Here is a 22,161-nt window from a genome sequence, read left to right on the forward strand (position 1 = left end):
TAAAATATTAAGTAAGTTAAGATTTAAAAGAAATTTCCTTCAAAACAATCACATGAATAATATAATATGAATATCCTTGTCACAAAAACAGAAAAATGTAGCTACAGAATCATAGAGCTGTAAGTTATTTCAAGGGGTACTGTAATCAAACCCCTGGCATTAAGGAGGTCTGTGTTTTAAGCTTTAATATGAGAAGATGTATTGACTGTTAATCATTCTGAACAAAAGGAGTCTACTCTGCCATTGATAGATAGCTGTGCTTTTGATCCAGACATTTGGATCACAGAAACCCCTTTTATTAGAGCTTATGCTGGCAGGAGCTGCCCAAATGGGTTGCTTCTCCAAACAACTGAAGAGCAATGAGCTCTTAGCTACAAATGACTATAATGCCTAATTAAATGCATAGAAATATGGGCTTCAAACAAAAGACAATGTGAAAAAAACGTGAACTGGCATCAATATTACTGCATGATAAATATAGCATATTTGACTACTCCCTTGGGGAGTATTTCTCCACCCTCTCTTCAGTAAATCACAAATTCATCAAAGGGAAAATACAAGAGGGCATATCATTGGTACATTCTTCTCTCAAAGAGGAAAAATCAGACTAATGGTGTGGAGGAAGCATGGTTCTATGAAAAGATTGTAAGATTTGGAGCCAGATGACCTGAATTTGAATCCTCATTCTATTACTTGTATGACTTTGGATGAGGCACTCAACTTCCACTTCATTTTTCTTCAACTGTAAAATAAATAGTTTTAGACTAGATGATTCTCAGTGTTCTTCAGCCCTATCCTATGATTCTATGTTCAGAGTTAACAATAATTGATAAACATTTATAAGTACCTACTATGTGCTAAGCACTGAGGGCTAAATAAGAAAAAGAAGGGCAGTCCTTACCCTCTAAGCTTACAATCTAATGGAGAAAGACAATACACAAAAAAAAGCTGAAATGCTGCGGGGAGTGTGTGACCAACCAAGAGGCCTGCTATGGGGCATGAAATTTGAGTTTGAAACCAAGCAGCTGATCGGAAATGAAGAGATGGCTAGAAATTCTGAGTCTTTTATAAAAGGGGGGCTTTTGGAGGAGTTTTGTTTATTTGTTTTTGTTTTTTCCATTCTGCCTTTCAGCCCTCCAATCAGAAAACATAGATGACTGAGGGCACTATGGAAGAGATAAAGCTGAAATCATCTCCATGATGATTTGATTTATGATAATAAACTTGTTCTGGGGGAAACATGAAGTCTATGGAGTTGAAAACAAGTAGAACACCTGATAGTAGTGAATATGAATCCAGATTAAGAAAATGTGAACATTTTCCTGAAATATTTGGTGAAAAATTCAGATGTACATCTGTTTAGCTTTCGCTTTACTGTTAAGGTCTATATTGGGATCACCATAACTATTGCTCTTTTATTTTCTCTCTCATGTGAATGATCTTCAGACTCCCACAGTTTATCTCCCTATTAGTTTATTATCTTTTGTCATTTTATCCCCCTATTGCCATCCTCCTGAATAACGATCCCTCTTTTATTATTTCTCCTTTGGAATTTTCAGTGCTTAGTGCTGGAATGTGACAGAAGATAGATTCCTTTTCTTTGATTCCTCTACCTCCCTCAGCTGACAATTCCAAAACAAGTGTTACTAGATGTTGAGACTCAGGACAAAGGCATGAGAACAATTGAAGAAGGAGTTTTCTTCATTTACCAAAAGTTGTCAAAATGGAGAATGTGTTGTATAATTAATGGCTAGAATGTTAGATCTGGAGACATCATTCAGTTCAATTAAATTCAACAAACATTTAATAAATCTCAACTATGTTCAAGTGATTGTCCTGGGTTCTGGGGATTCAAAAACAAGAATGAAATGGTATCCAACCTCAGGAAACTTATGTGCTACTCTGGAAAACGCTGATTCTGACACTTAATAACATGAAAATCAACAATTCTCTATACTTTCCCTAACCTCCATTTCTTCATTTGTAAAATCAAGATAGTAATGTTTGCAATATCTTCCTCATGGGGTACTTGAGAGACTCAAATGAGAGAAGTAGATAAAACACTTTACAAACTTTAAAGCTACGTAAATGCCAGTTATTATTACATTATGTGCAGCTGGTTATGACTTTTCAAGCTTAGCATATAAAGAAAAATAACACTCAAAATATATAGCAAAAAAAAACCCCTATAATATGAACCTTTCCTACATTCTTCCCCAAACAAGGCAACTAATGTTTTAAAGCATCAACATTTCTTCTAAGGAAAACCTATCAGCTATATAAATACAAATGCACATATCTGAAATGCAAATATATAATCTCAACTAAACAGTCATAGGCCAAAAATTTTGGCAAGATCACTCACAGATGTTTCACAGAAATGGAGAGTAGAGAGGTCAACGTACTGTAAATAAATGTAGTTGTCCAATGCTTCTCTGGTCAATTTCCTCCTCAGCAGAATACATTTATTGTAATAAATGTTTCATCTGGGAAGCTTTCCAGATTCATCTTTAAAATAAAAAAGTAAGCACAGTTGTTCTTAGAGGATTTTTCTCCCTATCATATTATTAAACACATCTCAGAAACATTCTAGAATGTGCCAGTAAATACAAGAAAGGTAGAAAAGAGAATATAATGGAAAGAGAAGCAAAGAGCAAGAAGATGTTTTAGATTTTATTGGGTGGGGGCCTCCTTCACCTGTGGAATAACTTTACTGAATGTCTTATTGTCATGCCTGAAGTGATAATGCAATATATTTGGAATAAAAATATTTTTGTAACTTTTTTCTTCCTTTAGCATTCCCTTCCTACCTCAGGCCTTAGTGATTTCTCCCAACTCTAAGCTTAAATGTATTTATTGTCTCTACCATTCATCTATCACTCATCATAGGCTATCTTGTTTAACTACCTAGATTTAAAAGAACAAATACATGTCTCTCCAATTAGATTATAAACTCCTAGAAATTAGCAGTCTTTTTTTTTACTCGTATGTATTCCCTTTCCAAGCCTACTCTGTGTACTTTTTACTTCTATATATCCCCTTAAATCCCCATACCCCTACATACACAGTAGGTAATTATATGATGACATAATACAGATGGTTTTGAATTGAAAAGAAAAAAGACACTAACAGAAAATAAGGTATACTTAGCCATATCAGGAAAAGGATGATCATTAAGAATATAACATTAATTCAACTTCCTTCCCTCTGTAATGGTCATGTTGGTTGTCTGGTCAGAAGCATTTGGTCAAGAAACCAAATCTACCTCCTTATAGGTTGAGTTTTATAGCAAGCCGTCCAGGGATCTATAGCCAATTAAATGTTGAGGATGGTTTTAATACAGTTTAAGGAAAAACTTGCCCAGCTTATATGACAAATAGTATACCTACTAAATACTATGCTAAATATATTAAATTTACAGTACTAAATACTCTACTAAAATAGTATACTAAATACAATACTAAAAAAAGTTGATTGAGTTGATGTTTGATTTCATTTAACACTCATTTAAACATTCCTTTAACATTATTTTTATATGTAAAATTCAAAGTTTTTATTACATTTTTATTTTAAGAGATTCATAATGACAATGGGAATATTTACAAATTATAATTGTTATTATTAGCGATATTTGTACCAAAAGCTACAAATCTGATTGACATCCTAAGGGGAATGGTAATAGGACATAAGAGTGAGACTCTAAAGGAAATTTCACAAAGAAACTGATGTTCTAGGTTGGTTCTGACCAGAGTGGGATGCTGTTCCCTCACTATTTCCTGATCGGTAGCAGACATTCTCTGAAGGAATATAAGAGTCTCAGAAATACCAGGCATAGAAGTTGAACATCAAAGATCAGATTTCTATTGGTGTATTCTGCTCTAGGAAAACTCATCAATGTGATCAAATACATACAAAGAGGCAAAATTTCTTGGTCTTCCTTACTAAAGAAGATGTCTCACAGTACAATAAAAATATGCTCATGAAGAGAAAGGTGCCTGCAGCTCAAGACCACTATGATCATGTTGTCTTGCCAAATTGATAATTCTGCCCCTGTTTTCTTTCTCCCCCTTCCTGTATTTGTCTTTTTCTCTCTTTCCTAGCTTCTCTTTCCCTACATTTCCTTCTCTCTCTCTCTCTCTCTCTCTCTCTCTCTCTCTCTCTCTGTCTCTGTCTCTCTGTCTCTCTGTCTCTCTCTCTCTCTCTCTCTCTCTCTCTCTCTCTCTGATTGCCTCTATATCCTTGTCCCCAAATTTCACCTTGAAACAAACTTAGGAACATGCATATCATGGTTACCCAGCAAGGGTGTTATCCTCAACCAATTCTCTGTCAGACAACCATCAATTGCCTTGACCTTCCTGGACTCCCTACATCTGAAGGGCGTAATCACACACCTTCTACTTTACCATTTTTTTCTCTCTTTTGATATATAACAATGAATAAAGACAAAGGGTGAGCATTTTATTTTTTCTTTGATATCTTAAAGACAGAATTCTCTACCAATTCTACTGTAATTATTCATCATGGTATAGTGTTAATTCTGGGTTCCTGAAGGTTTTGTCAGTGTAACAAAAGATCTGGTGAGTTCTGCTGTGCTGAAAAGGTTTTGACTACCATCTTGGCAAAACACCTTACCTTCTTTTCAAGGACCATCTTAGCTATGTATAGAGATGATCACTTTGTGATGAATTCTTTGGCTATAAGCAGCTCATAAACCAACAAAAACAACAAATAAAAAATGATTTTCAGTCCTGCATATCCCCTTATGCTATTACAGTGATGCAATAGAGTGCTAGAAAGGGGGACAAAGGGTGAAGGGAATCAGAGTTTGTAGATTAAATAGAAACATTAATTTAACTCTCGATATTTTTAAAGTTAGGCAGCTAAGTGACACTGTGTATAAAATACTGGGACTAGATTCAAGATTCACTTTCCTAAGTTCAAATCTGGCCTTAGAAACTTATTTACTGTTTGATCCTGTACAAGTCACTTAACCCTCTTTGCCTCAGTTTTCTCATCTGTAAAATAATCTGGAGAAGGAAGTGGTAAACCACTCCACTATCTTTGTCAAGAAAACTCAAAGTGGGGTCACAGAGTCACTGAAAAGTGACTGCATGACAATAACAAAATTTTAAAGTGAGATTCTTGTCCAGCAAACAATGAGGGGACATATACTGGAAAGACTGAATTACATCAATAGACATAATGATATAAATGAAATCAGAAGTCAAAAGAAATGTGTGGCAAATATTCTCTTTGGAGAGGCAAATAAAGTACTTGCTAGATTTATCTTCTCATGTGTCCAAAGGCAAAATGAAACATAATTTCATAGGGATAGTTGATCATCTTGTATTTTAGTACTCAGGATAAACACTTGCAAATAAAGCACAATTAAAATAATTGAAACTTTATAAAAATCTGTTGCAGAGAATGAGAAAATAGAGAAATTATTCAAAGAACTGAATATGACACTTCACCCAAATAAAATTTATCAATAATTTAATACTTTAATATTTTCAATGCAAAGGTATATGCAAAGGATATGGCAACAACATTACATTAGATATCATGGGTGAAGACTAAAATATAGCTTGGTGTGGGGGGAAGGGAGAGATGGAAAGAAACTTTGGAACTCATAATCTTATGGAAGTGAATGTTGAAAACTAAAAATAAATAAAAAGTAAAAGTTAAATCTCAACATAGAAGACTTTTGCCTTGTATAATGAATGTTTTTTTCAAGAACTTTAGTGGGGAACACTGGACATGGTGAGCACAAAGAATCAAAAGGAAAGAAATTGAATGTATTCTAACAGAAAGAAAATGTTTAGTTACTCATAAAGTAGTCATTACTAGTTAGACGACTATACAAACATACCTAGATTTATTAGAACACAGATCAAAGTCAATGCCAATTTAGTACATGTGAAAATGAGAAGATAGTGTGGCTACTTTTATCTAACCTATCAGAATAATTTGTTAACCACAAAAACTAGGAAATGGATAAAGCAACAGACAATAGGTGATTCCTAAAGAAGATTAACTAATTAAAGTAAATTACCACAGTGATGAGAAATTGTCCCAGTCAGCAAATACTCTTCCTGTCATGTGGAAAGATGTGACAGTGAAGGGCAAATTTAATTTAGGGTATATAGTCATTCACAAAATTATACTTAGAAGAATCATGGAAGATTAAAACCACTACATAAAAGAAATAGCAATATTAAAAAAAATAAGTTGGAATAAGTTTAGAAACTTAATCAAGGATCCCAACAGAACTTAAAGAAGGAATTAGAAGATAGAAAACAGAAAAATAATTTAAAAACCATCAAATTTTAAGATAACTAACCCTTTTCTTCATAAGTGAGAGTGAACCTCTAATTTTGAAATCCAGTGGCACCATCCCTGATACACTCTGAGCATTTCTACTTCAGTGGGGCATCTGCAACCACAAGAGTGAGCATATGACTCCACAGTGAGTAGTTATGGGAACCATCTGTTAGTGAAACCTGTTGGTGTAAATGTTCACCCCATTCCCCTTATGCCATCCCCCATCAAATCTTTTATTGTTGCCTTTATATTGTCAGAATCTAGGAAAGTGCTTGAAGGATAATAGGTACTCAGTTAATGCAAACTGAATTGAATTGAAGTGATTACTCTCCTAACATATAAGAGTAATGGACAAAATGGATGAAAATCCATTTGAAAAAGTAGAGCAGAATCCTGCCTCAAAGGATTTTATCCAACAATTTGACTCAAGTGCACATATTAAAATTCTACAAAATTCTTATAAAAATATTAACAGTTGAAAGGACCATGTTCAATGACCTTCTGATTAATAACATTAAGAACAGCATAACATAAGTACATAACATAAGTTCATCAAAGGTGTTTCCCACTGTCATAGATGATGTTCAATGCAGAGTACAAATGGAAGAATTCCTTATAGAAATGATAATAGTAGCAAATGACACAAAATTTCAGTTTCCTATATATGATCCATAACAATTCCAGAAAGTCTGATCTACACATGCACACACACACACACACACACACACACACATACACACACACCTATGAAGAATAATTATTGACTATGAAGTGTCATGTGAAAGACAACCCAAAGAGCTAGAGCATCAGTGCATTACATATCTAATTTATCTTGCATAGAGACTACAGATAAACAAAGAACTAGGCCTGTAATTGAAAAGCAGGAAGAGATCTGGCTAGATTTCATTTGGGAAATGAAACAATGATTTTAATGGCCCTGGGCTTTTGCCTGAAACAAAAAGTCATGTTTTCTTTTAAACATCAATATTCTTCTAATGATGCCATTTGACTGTGGGTCAAGGGATAGCACAGTCTTCAAATAATTAAAGTTGTAGGACCCCCCAGGGAAATAGGGAGGCATATGGTAAGTGTGTAACTACAATATCTTATCAACAAAGAATTCTATAAGGAAAGTGACCTAAAAGATATCACCAGAGACTGAAATAATAGTTGGTCCATTCCTGCTATATGATCAAATGGTAAGTCATGTACAGCTTGAATTTCCCATTGGCATATATGCAATTTCAAAACACCTAGGGGAAAGCCCTCAGCATCTTGGGTGGACCATTTGTGGAAACATTGCAACATATGTATGGAGTAAGACAGTATGAGAAGGCATACATTAGTGGTGATTTGTAATGTGGGAAGTAATACATATATTGATGAGATTAGAGATTATCAAAGTTAGAAAAGACCCCAGAGACCATCTGGGCTAACCAAGATCTGAATGGGAGTCATGTAAAACTTAACTTTTTTATGTTGTTGTAGCGATGAAATGACCTATTACATGGATAGTGTTTTGAAAATTTAAAATCACTATATAAGTGCCTACTGTTATTATTCTCTGTAGCCTGACCTAGGCTTGACCAGTAGCACTATTAATTCCTATCTTTAAATACCATGAATCCTGATTACAGATTTAATGCATTTGCTGGATGCAAAGGGTAAAAGAGTGGAAAAACTCACAGATGCCCACTCTGAGGTCTTAAAACTGAGAAACTATGAAAATTGTAGTGCTTACAGGAAAAGGAATATTAAGAAAAGTACCAAGATTTTTAATTTATGTAACTTGGGGAGCTTAGAAAGAAATGAGAAATCATAGAAAAACCTCATTTTACTGATAAGGAAACTGAGACCTAAAGAAGTAAAGTGACTGTGAAGAGCATTACCTAGGAGTAATAGGAAATTCAAACCCAGTTACTCTGGTTCAAATTCAATTGTTTTTGGGGGGAGCATTCAATGATGCTATGTTGTCTCTCACCTTTTGTTCAAGTTGGATAGTGTGAATTTGAGGCCCTAGTGGGACATAAAGGAAGATTTGTCTAGCAGGCAGTTGGAAATGTGGGCCTGGCATCCAGAAGTAGAATGGTAGAGCTATAAATGTAGGAGTTACCTACATTGGGATAGTGTTTGAAGCCAAAAATGGGAGGAGTGTTGAATGAAATGTCTAAGGAAAAAATGATATAAAGAGCATGGCCAATGAAAGGGCCCTGAGGGACACCTATATTTAAGATGCAGAAGAGGAAGATGAATCCATGGAGAATCAGGAGCCCTGTAGTCCTCATCTGTCCTCTGGGTAGACAATCCAAAAAGAACAAGTCAAATTCCTCTTTCACAACCCTTAAAACCCTTGAAGAAATCTCACATGTTCCCCTCCCCTTCCCTACCTTAAGTCTTCTCTTTCCTAGTCTGAAAATGACAGTTGTTCTTACCCCAAGGTTCTAATTAAAAATGTTGATGCATAGAAGCCATCTCATCTTTATCCATCTCCCAGGTGGATCCACAAGTTTAATTACAATAAGAGACAGAGAGAAATATTATGAGGATAATAGAAATAAAAGGCCTTCATAGTTCTAGGCTTGCAGATGATTTCCACTAATTTATCGTTGCTGCTGTTGCCAGAGGTACTTTATGTTACCGCTGCCATTACTACCAGAAGGACCCTCCTCTCCAAACATATCTCCATGTTTAGTTATAGGATCATTTGTATTTATTTGGGATGCAGAATGTTTTGTGTAGGTAAAACCAAGGTAGTAGTAATTCCTGATTTATCTGTTTATTTTCTGCAGACTGGCAGATGTAGTAAAGGTAGGAATAGGTGCCTGAAGGGTAGAAGGAAATGGTTTTACCTTTTTTACATAGTTTAGGTTCTGGATTGGATTCATTCACATGTAAAACTGGAAAAGATATAATTAATAAATAAGAATCAATAAATAAACATTTACTAATGCCAAGAACAGTGCTTTGCTGGGGATACAAAGGGAAGGCAAACGATAGTCCTTGCCTTCAAGGAATTTCAAGAATTCAAATTCAAGGAATTTCAGAAGCAAACAATTATATTCAAATAAGCTCTAAATAGGGAACCTTTGAGACAGAGAAGGCATTAGGTTTAAGGGGAGTAGGGAGACTTTCTGTAGATAATATTTTTGCTGGGATTTGAATGAAACCAGGGAATCCAGGAGGTTGGGATGAAGAGGGAGAGTATTCCAGGTCCAAGGGACAGTCAGTAAAAAGGAAAGGAGTAGGGAAGAGGATGACCATCCATATAGCACCTACTATCTAGTCTAAGCACCTCACAGATATATTATTGGATTCTCACACCAACTCTGTGAGGTAGGTGCTTTTATCATACCCATTTTGCAGACCAGAAAACTGAGAAGAATAACAGTTACATGACTTTCCCAGGGTTATGCTGCTACAAACTGTATGAAGCCAGATTTGAACTCAGATTTTTCTGACTCCAGGCCAAGTATATTATATTATGCCATTACACAGCTGCTTTGAAAATGATCAGAAAAAAGACAACAGTAACAATAAGGAAAACAGTGTCACCAGATCAAGAGTATGTGGTGAGGAGTAAAATGGAAGAAAACTAGAAAGGTGGTGGGGGATGAGAATGCTGGGTTGGTTATGTAGTGCTTTCTATGCCAAAGAAAAGATATTTTTATTTGATTTTGGAAATGATAGGGGGCCCCTGGATTTTATTGAGTATATGTGTGTTGGAGGGAGGCTAACATGATCAGATTTTTACTTTAGGAAAATCACATTGGCGACTGAATGGAGAAGGTACTGGAATGGGGAGAGGCCTGAGACAGGCAGGCCCACCAGCAGACGACTGAAATGCTGGAAACAAAGTGGGCCTCTTAGCCATAGAGTCCTCAACATTCCAGTGGATTTATTTGGTAAAGTCGTCTGAAATGGGTTGTGAATAGGGAATATAGGATCCAATTATGCTATGCTGCTCAAATCCTTATTCCCGACATCTACCACCTTCCAAGACATTTTCTCACCTTCAAAAGAGTGTTCAGAACATGATTTCCAGTCTTCTCTACTCTAACCTGTCAATTGCTTCAATAGTCACATTGATGCTTACATTCTCTGGCATCTGGTTCATCAACCTCTTCAACCTCACCTTTTGTCAGGCACCCATAGGAGGAGTCACACCTTAAATTCCACCTAAATCTTTTCTCCTCCAAGATTCTGAATTTTTAAATTCTCCTCTATAAACACAAATTCTTATCCTATTTTTTTCCTACTGATGCACTTCTCCTTAATTTCATTTTTCAGCCTTACCTTTGGTCTATTTTACCTTTTCATCACTGGTAAAAATAAGTTTGAGATTAGCCTAAAATCACAAGGAGAAATGAAAAATATATCCCTTTCCCTAAGTCATATAGTTGTCTTTGGCCATGATCTTAGATCCAGTACCAGAGACAGATAACGTAAGGACTGTACTCAATTTCAACCTTCGGACACTCTGTCTGGCTTTTGTATGTCTACTTTTAGCTGGGCATAGTGGTTCATTGTATCAGCTGCATCTAAAGAGGTGTCAGCTGACCCTTATCAGGGAGAATTTTCAAGTCATTAGACTTCAGCAGACAAAAGCTTATTCATTCAGCAGTTAGTACAGGTAGTAGCAGGAGAGATGAAGGCTAAAATCAGGAAGCAGAGGGAGATTTGGGAACCATGAGACCCAAGAGGCCCCTTAAGAGAGACAATGCAACACTAAGACAACATTAAGATTCAAGACAATGCCAAGCAAAGACAAATTTCATAACACAAAGACTTATGTACTCAACAGAGACAGTATCTCACGTGGAAAGCAAAGGCATGGTCTCATAACATTCAGAATGATTAGAGGACAACAGCAGTCCTTCAGCATCTGAGGTATAAGTTGCCCTTCCTAAAAGTGTACTCTGGCCACACAGTTTTCTCATGGGTATGTCCTTTCCACTTATGCTCTTGCTCCACAAGTTCCTGTTATATACCTTTTCATGCATGTTCCTTGAACACATATTCACTGTGTAAGAGTTCTACATGTAGGGCACTTTGACATGCATAGTCCCTATTTAGGTGCCTTCCATGCATATTCCTTATTTACATGTATTCTCTGAGGTTTGCTCTTCTCCACTGGAGACATGATAAACTCTGGGAGAGCATATCTTATGAAAAAGTGATAAGGAATTTCTTCTTGTCACCTAATATACCTTGCTGTTTGATGTAACAAATTTTGTTTGAGTTAAGATTTCTCTGTCGGTTGGTTAAAATTCAGAATAATCGTTTTGGGACTCTGTGCTGATTCACAGAATGCCTCAAACTTGAGGTAGATTTTCTGGGATCCCCATTGTGTTCTAACACTCTAGCACAATAGAGTCAAACCCAAATAGAAACTGATCTTTACGGGCTACAAATTGAATTAGAAAACAAATTTACATTTGTTGCATTGTATTGGGTTGTCTTCCAGCATCTATGTGGTGCAGTATATAAAGTGCTGGGTCTAAAGTCAGAAAGACTCATCTTCTAGAGCTCAAATTCAACCTCAGGCACTAACTATTTCTGTAACTCTGGCCAAAAAAGAACTGGCAAACCTCTCTAGTATCTTTGCCAAGAAAGAAACTAGTGAAATCATGAAGAGTAGTACATGACTGAATAGCAAATTTTATTGTACTTTCATTTATTTTATTAAACTTTTCCCGGTTACATTTTAACCTGGTCCCAACCTCAGGTAGGCTACAAGTTCTAGCACCTCTTCTATAGTGGATTTATTTATGAAAACATTTTCATATCCACTGTTCTACCAATTTCTAACAAAAATCCTGTCAGAGCAAGGATTATGTTCTAAGCCTGGCTCTAATATTAATTTAGAGAACTTTCGTCAGGTTATTTAAACTCTATGCATCAATTCCATCAGCTACAAATTCAGCATAATAGTAACTGCTTATCTACCATATAAAATTGTCATGAGGATCAGATGAAATAAATACAAGGAAATGTTTTTTAATAGTGATGATGATGATATTCAAACTGCAAATAATCATCTGCATTTCACTTAAGTTTGTTGGCGGTTTATTTGTTCATATGTGTAGTAAGACATCTTTATAACATTTTGCTTGTAACAGAGGTGGTATGAATATGATGGCTGACAAAACATAACAGGAGATTAACATTGTAGCAATGTTCCATTGTCCTGAACAACACAAATCCATTCATTTTTATGCTTGATGTTTGATTAAATTTGCTCTGGGGTTCTGATCTTGAAAGTGAATAATGAGTTTTCATAGAGGCTTTTAGACTTATTTTTTAACTTTTTCCCTTTGCCTCAGGTCTTCAGTGATATGAAGTTTTGGTCTTAAAGAGTAGCGTCCTGTTTCATTTCATAAATAAATGTGTTTGTACAGATATTATTTTTAGGAATTAATAACCTTAAATTTATTTTCATGTTCAAGATATGAATTTATAACATAAGGACAATATATGGGAGTAGGTCTATTGTACATCCTCATCCTTGCTAAAACATAGTTTTTACACAAAGCTGGAAGGTCATTTAGTCCATGCCACTACCCTAAAGGTTCTCCTTTAAAATCTCTTGAGGAAAAAAAAAGAAATTCTACAACCTATCCTGTGCGCACTGGGGAAAGTGCCTTTAGTCTATTTTATAATAAGCAATTTACTCCTGACCAAGATGATGAGGACATTCTTTCCATTTTCTGTAATGCTTCATCTCCTAATAAATTTTACTGGGTAGTTATTTTGTCAAATCCAATATACTGAACAAACAAAAATACCTACAATTCTAAGATCTATATTTAGCTGGTGATTACCCCCTCCCCCTCAACAAATGTAATGGAGATGAAAAGTGCCAGATTTACAGAATTGGAAATTGAATTTCTTAGTTTATTCATAGCAGCAGCAATAGCTATGCATGACCCCTCATGCTGCCTAGCCAATGTGTCATGACCTACAAATGAAAGAACCAGTCCTACACTGAAAACAGTTTCTTTGTTTTGAATTCCTTGTTCTTAGGTCTTAAAATAATGTGTCACCTGGCTTGAAGTTAATATGAGTGAGTGTGTGTGTGTGTGTGTGTGTGTGTATGTGTGAGAGAGAGACAGACAGAGAGAGAGAGAGAGAGAGAGAGAGAGAGAGAGAGAGAGAGAGAGAGAGAGAGAGAGAGAGAGAGAGAATAGTGGCTATAGATGGGAAGATTAAGAGATTAAGAAAAGAGAGATGGGAAAAGAAGGTGCTAAGTGCTAAGTGAGCATATTCACTAAGAAATTAACTATGATTCTCTTTTGTTAAAAAATAAAGAACATTGATTCAAGTACAATGCAATACAATTCAACACTGATTAAATAATATTCTGAGGATGCCTATGTATGTGTATATGTGTGTATTTAAATGTGAGCTATGATTTCATTGGTATACAAAACTTCCAGTGTGGAAATTCCCATTATCAAAAGCAAGGCCCCAATTTTCTGGCCACTTACACTCTTAAAGAATTGAGTGGAGGCACACAGGGCTTAAAGAGTCTAACCACCAAGCATGTATCAATGGGATATGTATCCAGATCTTACTGCCTCTGAGGCTAAGCCTCCATCCACTAGCCATACATGCTCATGAAAGAGGAAATAAAAAGATTAAAAAACAAAAACAATAAACCAAACAACTCTTAATCTCAGAGAACTTAACTTCTAAGAGATAAATTACATTCATGAATGAATATGATACAAAATATAAGGTGACAAGGGTAAAAGAGAAATCCACATCTTTTTGTCCGGTGGGTAACTAGTGATAATAATTTTGTTTAATTTTGAATTAAATGATTTAATTCTCAGTTGACTCAGACCTCTGAACTAGGGTTAAATTGATGTCCTATGTTAGAAGTCTCATTCTGCCAGGTAACTGCCTTCATGATCTTAGATAAGTCACTTTATTATGTAAGTTTCTTCATCTGGAAAAGGAAGGAATGGGACTTGATGACCATTAAGGTCCTTTCCAACCCTAAATCTACGAGTTGTGTGATGATAGAGAGCAACAACATCAATCACTAAAGCTATATTTTTATCTAAAGCAGTGTAGTACAGTAGGCCAAACACTGACTTTGCAGTGAAAAGAACTAGGCTCAAATCTCTGCTCTGCCACTTACAACGCACGTGGTACTGGTATATCACACCCTCTCTGAGTCTCAGCTCCTTAAGGCATAAAAATACAACCATTGAATTAAATGATCTTTAAATTCTCTCAGAGCTCTCAACCCTGAGGAAACCATCTTATATGTAATAAGACATAATAAAATATCAAAAGTGCAAAGAAATTGAATAAAACATTAAATCTACTAAGATTTTAATTTGTAATAATCATCTGATTTGACTCTATATGCTCCTTCATGTGTAGTCCAGAAAGAGAATGGAGGGAGGAAAGGTTTCCATTGCTTGGTTAGTCAACAATAAATCCACATTTTTGGAGGTTGTATTGAAAGATTGCAATCTCCCCAAATTGTAATTCACTGAACTCATATATTACTAAGAGCAGAGAGTCTCCACCCTGGAGGGCATGTTTAGTGATCACTTTCTAACATTATAAAGGCATCAGAAAACCAGAAATAAATGAAGTTTTCTTGAGCCAATTAGATTAGCTTGAGCTCTTTCCACATGTGATTGTAGATGATCTAATTGGCCTGTTCAGTAAGTAAGTTATACTGAGTGTTTGAATATAATGCATGGATGTTTACAATACATTAGAAACATTTTCATTCGTTACATTTTTGTTGATGTAAATCCTGCTACAAAAATCTTTGCATAGCACTCTCGGTGTCAAGAAGAATGTCTGTGTTAGATTAGAATATAACATAGTTTTCTCCTACGTGAATCACTAGTTATCATGGAGTTCTATTGTCAGAGGGAGTGGACCCTTCTGGAATAACTTTCTTCTCAAACTGCTTTCTGTATTTGGTTTTCACCAGTTCAACATATTGTACTGATTTGAATAAGGACAGAGACAGAAAGAGAAAGAGAGACAGACAGAGACAGAGAGACACAGAGAGAGACAGAGGTAGAGAGAAAGACAGAGAGAACTTATCAGATGTAATATTATTAAGAACTCTTTAGCTGTGCTTCTTACCTTGGTGTTCTTGGTTGTTGCAAAACACATAATGAGTGGATAGAGAAAGCTGCCTTTAAAATCCCAGAAAGCCATAGTTCAAGTCCTGCCTCCATTGCAGGATGGTTGTATGTCTGTGGGCAAGTTGCTTAACCTCTTAACTAGCCAGGCAGCAATCTCAGGTTATAAACTGTTGAAAAGATGCTGAAATGTATTGGTAAAGAGATTTTCTTCACCTGGGAGTTTATATGACCTCAAAATCACAACTCTCATCCCATTTCTCTGTCCAGTTGCCGGCATTGTAAATTATATAAAAATGTTAGATTTAATCCATCATTATATTCCAAAGTAGTGCTGCCCTTGGCTGCCATATGCGTACATATGGCAGGTAAATCAAGTATTTGATGATTAATGAGCTTTTCAGATTCTTTAATCCCCTGGTTAGGGTAATTGGTTTATGTCAGTTAAACTGCAGGAAAAAAAGACTGGACTTGGAATCACCATAACTGCAAAAAGTAGGACTCACAGGTCTTATAAGAATTTTAAATTTTTTTCTCTTTTTTTAAGACGTGCTGTGATGTCAGAATTTATCACTGTTAGAATCTCTTAATGATGAGTCTTTCCATTCACAGCTAGCCTGATTCTCTGGTGGGGGGGGAGGGGAAGACAGGCTATTCCTAGGGCCATAGTAGTGTTTCCAGTAAACTTGAACCTGTGAAAATTTGAGCCCCAGTGATCTCAAGGTAACAAATACTGGTATACAGTAGCTTTTATTTTACCCCACAGAAGGTGAAAAAGTGAGTCAGTGAGTCAACAAATATTTATTAAGCATTTACTATGTGACAGGCAACTGGGATACAAAAAAAGCAAAAAAGGAGCCCTTGAATTCAAGGAGTTCATGTTCTTATGAGAGAGATAATATGCAAACAGATTTATAAAACAAAAGATAAATTGGAGATAATCTCTAAAGGAAGGCATTAATACTAAAGAGCATCAAAAACAACTTCTTGTATTTTAGTTGGGATTTGAATGAAACGGTAGAAACCAAGAAGCAGAGACAAGGAAGAAGAGAGTTGCAATGATGGATGACAGCCAGTGAAAGTTTCTGGAGTCAAGACATCAAGGATTTTATTCAAAGAGCAGCAAGGAAGCTAGTACCACTGGATCATATAGTATGTGGAGGGGAATAAGGTATAAGAAGACTAGAACACTTCTGAGTCATGTGAGTAGGCAATAAGATGTCAGAACTGACAATTTATCTTATTCCCCAAATCTCCTGAACCTTTCCAAAATAGAAATTAGATGTCAAAGGTAAAGCAACTTCATCTGTCTTTGAGGTCTGAGGCATACCGAAAGAAGTTACATAACCAACAAGACAGAAATTAATGGTGACTGACCCTATGCTCAATAAGCACCCTTTCCCCAACTTTGACTACAGGCAAGAAAGCTGCACTAGAAGACCCAAGGATATGACATACACTTACATCAAAACCTATCCCAACATTCTGGTCCCTCTCTCCTCTTTCCATTGCCATGAATACCCTGGTTTGGGGCTGTGGTAGTTTCCTCATGACAGAAAACTTGGCCACAGCTCTTTAGCAACAAAAGTCTTCTGGGGTTTGCATATCAGAAGCACTAGTACTTCCAGAGAAAGATCTCTGAAAGGAAAGGACATTCAAATAATGCATGACTATTCTGAAACCACAAGAAAAAGGAGGAAATGGAATGTATTTTGAAGCACAATTGAGCTCAAGATGAAGCCCAGAATGCCCTACCTTACAAATGTAAACTTAACCATGCGGAACAGAAGATGAACATTCAATACTGAAGGAGAATTTGAAGCAGTTTTAGAAAGAAAACCAGAATTGAAGCGATCATTTGCTTCTTGAAAAACCCCAGACAACATAAAAGCAAGAGTGAATTTGTATCAGGTAAGAAAAGCAAACAATAAAAAAGTGACACCCAAAAGACCAAGAAGAGACTTCTTCCTAAATGTACACAAGGAGACAGGTGTGAAGGCAGAAATCTGGTAGAGGCAACAGTGATTAGGCAGACAGGAAGCATTATAGACAGATCTTGGTAACACCTTGCACATAGATGAATGCATCTTTTTAGGACTGCATTACAACATGGGAAGGTACATAAAAGAGATGGAGGGGAACAGGAGAATAGAGAGGAATGTGTGATGAGTTGGAGTCCAATAAGGGCAAATAATGAGGGATAAATGAGCTTTGTGGTCTCAGAAAGAGAAGATCCTCCAGGAAAGTGGAAGAGATTGAACAGAGGAGGAAAGAAAAGAAGTCTTACTTTAGAGAGATGAGGAAGTTCCTCTAATAAATGCTCCAACAGGTGAAGAGAGGTTTGGTGAGTGAGAATAGTTTACTTGTCTTGAGAAAGAGGGAGTTGCAGTCCCCAGGAACAACTTACACCTGGAAGAGTTGGAGAACAAGGACACGGAGGAGATTTCCAAGTAAATGTAGGACAGAAAAAGGTCAACAAGAGATGGTATAGATCAGTAATAAGGAAGGGTCCCTATGATGAGACATTTTCCTTTATCACATCTGCAATAGCAGGCATTGTTTTTGAGAGTGAAGCACAATGGAAAGGGGGAATCCATGGGGTAAATCTTACAGGGTAGTGGCATAGAGCACCTAGAGGGGAGAGCCTAAAATGAATATTTTCATGAAGAATACAGAATAGAGACCTGATAATTATAGGGGTGATGAATCAGAGGATGAGGGCCTGGAGTAAAGCGAAAGAAAGAAAAGATGAATAATGGCTAAACTAAGAAAAATAATTTTTGAAAAGGAGTGCAAAATATGAAATTAAAAAATAAAGAGAAGAAGAGGTAATATACCTGAATAATGGAGGAGAAAAAGAAAGAGAAAACATTACTAGATAAAAGTAGAAATCAAAAAAGAATTAATAAAAAAAAACCTTACAGGGAGAGGGAAAAGAAATGACAAGAGGGTATCAGAATTGAGAGGAAAAGAGCCAGTGGAAACAGGGCCATCTTTAAATAGATTAAAGTAAAGTAATTGAGGGAAAACAATACTGTGTTTATAGCAGAAGAGGGAAAAATCTTAAAAGAATTTTAGAGAGAGATGGAAGAAAATATAAATCTGACTTAAAACTTTAAATGTGGATGGATTAAACAAACCAAAAAAATGTAAAATAGTGACAGATGGATAAGAAAACAAAATCTTACAATCTATTGCTTACAAGAAACACATTTTAAAAATACAAAGAAATCCACATAAGAAGATTGGAACAGATATGCAGGAGGATATTAGGAGATATGTAAAATATATAAAGCCCTACCAGTAACTAATAAATTGTTCTAAGAAGAGAATTGAACTTGGTGTTATAACAGGGATAACCTAGGAGTCCTTATTTTCCATAGAGTCCTACACAGTGTTGCCATGATTCAAAATACCATCTTGTGGTTTAGAATCTACCTGCAAGGGAAATGGACTTTGGGGACTACTAAATAAACAAATTCATTCTTATCTACCCCTCCTGGCTCATTGCCTTCTTGTTGTGGAGAGGCTTGAATAATTCAATTGAAACTAAAACCTGTGCTGTACAGGGCTACCTTAGATAGAAAGGTCACAGTGGAGAGTTTAGCAATATATGAAACAAGAACAGCTAGAGGTGCAGACTGTTTTTTGAAGAGGCAAAGGAACTACAGACCAAATCACCAGCATTTGTTGAATTATGGAGAAAGCAAGGAAGATCCAAAAATTCATCTACTTCTGTTTCATTGACTATATTAAAACTTGTTGACCATGTGGATCACAACAAAATGCAACAAGTCCTTAAGGAAATAGGAGTACCTGTTCATCTTACTTCTCTTCTAAGGAACTTGTATGTGAATCAAGAAGCAACAGTTCAAACCAAACATGAAACAACTGATTGGTTCAATATTAGAAAAGGAGCGCTACGGGGCTGTATGTTGTCACCTTACTCAAGAATCTCAGCTACTCAGACAAGGCCATTCTGAGGGCAGAAACTGAAAAAGAATTAAGAAACCTCTTGAAAAAAGAGCAAGATGGGAGTGAAAAAGCTGTCTTGAAACTTAGCATTAAAAAACCAAACTATGATCATGGCAACTGGTCTCATTACTTCCTGACAAAGGGAGAAGACATAGAAGCAGTGTCAGATTTTGTATTCTGGGGCTCAAGAATACAAATTCAGTCACTGCAGATAGTGATTGCAGTCACGAAATTAAAAGACATTTGCTCCTTGGAAAGAAAATTAAGGTAAATATGAACAGCATGCTAAAAAGCAAAGACATCACCTTGTAAATGAAGGTCTATATAGGGAAAGCTATGGGCTTTCCAGTAGCAATGAATGCCATGAGAGTTGAACTATAAGAAAAGCTATCTGCCACGGAATTGACACTTTCAAATTGTGGTGCTGGAGATGTTTCTGTCCTGTGGACAGAAAGAACATAAAATTAGTCAATACTTAAAAAAAAATTCAAATTCTTCATTGGAGGACAAATACCGAAGCTTAAGATTAAATACTTTGGTCACATAATGAGAAGGTGGAACTCATTGGGAAGGACCCTGATGTTGGGAAAGATTGAAAGCAAAAGGAGAAGGGGATGGAAGAGGATGAAATGCATAGATAGTGTCATGGAAGCAGTGAACATGAGCTTGGACAGACTTTGGGAGACAGTGGATGATAGAAGGAACTGGATATGGTCCATGGGATCACAAACAATCAAGCATAACTGAGTAGTAACAACCAAATTCTTATCAAACCTTCACATCTGCACATCATATTAATTCAATAACTTTGCTCAGTGTGGAGGACAGTTCAAAGAACAATATGAACTGTTTATTTCATTCTCCAGGGAATGTAGTACGTTAGCAGATCTCAAGAGAAGGTGAGAGTTAGGATCAAAAGAGGAGGCAAGTGCAGTTGAGAGGAAAGTAAAGAACAAATATTTATTTATTACCTACTATTTGCCAAATACTGTGCTAATCCTTTTTACAAATGGGCTTGAAAAGGAGAATTTAGGGTTCACTTAAATATCAGCTGATGTTCTTCTGTCCTACCTGTCCTGAAAACTAGAAGACTGTGTTAGTAACTACACTACTAAACATTGCCAGGGAATTTGAAGTCATACAGGGAAGAAAGAATGGTTGAAGGTCTTGAAGATCTCATTGGACTCCAACTCAAGGAACTGACTAATTTATTGGTGACATACTTAGCACATTTGGAAGACATGATGTTTATTAATGACTTGAAAGCCAATAATAATTGATGCCTTTCTCCTCTTGTTCTGATGAAAACTTAAGCAACATCATCCATTATGCAATGTTGACAATAATGAGAATAATATTTGCAAATACGGTGATAACACATCTCTCAGGGTGTAAAACCATCCGTTATAATCACAAAAGTTTGTCCTTGCCAAGTTATCAAATTGTTATGCACAGCTCTAAAGACCATTTATGTCCTATGTTCACCTTCTCCTGATGCCCCAATTTGCAGCCTGCCTTAGGTTACGGTGGATTTTGCCAGGTCATACAGACACAGTTAACATGGACTCTTGTGATCTATTTACTTGACTGAAATATTCTAGGACTTAGGAAATAAATGAAAGCATTTGTGCATTGGTATACATTGAGTACTGAAAATTTTGACATCAAAGTGTGAAAGCATAGACTAACTAGATGAAGGGACAAGCAGATGCTTCTACTGAGAGTTCAAATGCAACATCCTCTGACAGGTTCTCCTTGGCCCTAGCAGAGCAGAATTAGATTATTCTGGCCACATCCTCAGAAATAGCAGCTTCATAGAGTGCCTTCTTTTATGTCTGAGTGTTAGTTTTTTCCCACCTGTAAGAGGCAGAAAGGAGTCATAAGTGAGTAAGAATGAATCAGACCAAGGCCACGTACAGTCACTAAAGATGGGGGTTGTCTGATAGGTACTTGAATGCTGATAGCACTAGCAGCACATTGGACCAACAGACAAAAGAGTGGATTATGGAATACAAAGTCTTTTTATTATTAGACAGGTATGGAGGTAATACTTAATGACAACAAAGGAATTAGAACCTGTATCAAGATTACTTGGGCAGAGCCCCACAGAAGATGAATTACAGGATATAATTAATGAAATAGTTACTGATGGAAATGGCCCAAATAGCTCCAGAATTTATGACAATGTTGGCAAGAAAAATGAAAGACATATACAGTGAAGAAGAAATTAGAGAAGCATTTCATGTATTTGATAAGGATAGAAATATTACATCAGTGCCCCACAACTTCACCATGTGATGACAAATCTTGGAGAGAAGTTGACAAATGAAGAGTGCTTTGAAAGGCTCAGGGAAGCAGATATTGATAATGTTGGCCAAGTAAGTTATTCTGTACAAAGAATGACAGCAAAGGTTATTGTAGAGAATGTGTTAAATTTTTTGTGCAAAATGTTTATTTACCTTTTCTTTTTTTGTAATTTATCTGTAAAAGGTCACCCCCACCTCCCACTGTGAGAACACGTAAGTGTAGTAATTAGAAGTTCAATCCTCCATGTTTTTCTTCCTTTGTCCGGAAACTTAATTTTGGAAAATTTATCATGTAACATGTTGCTCTAGATATACTGAAGCCCTCCTACATATTTAAACTTAGATATAGTTGGACAAATGAGAGATTATTTGGATTATGCCTGTTTGTTTTTTTAAAAGTAGTTTTCTTTCGGAGTTGTCAGTCTTGTTGAAATGTG

At 36.1% G+C, this 22,161-nt stretch overlaps 1 pseudogene; it reads left to right on the forward strand.

Annotated features, from left to right (window-relative positions):
- The first annotated feature begins 10,101 nt into the window (after window positions 1-10,101).
- LOC140502503 (uncharacterized) lies at window positions 10,102-21,905 on the forward strand (annotated as a pseudogene).
- The last annotated feature ends 256 nt before the right edge of the window (window positions 21,906-22,161 follow it).

The sequence above is a fragment of the Notamacropus eugenii genome, chromosome 4 (genome assembly GCF_028372415.1).
Source record: "Notamacropus eugenii isolate mMacEug1 chromosome 4, mMacEug1.pri_v2, whole genome shotgun sequence".
NCBI classification, from domain to species: domain Eukaryota; kingdom Metazoa; phylum Chordata; class Mammalia; order Diprotodontia; family Macropodidae; genus Notamacropus; species Notamacropus eugenii.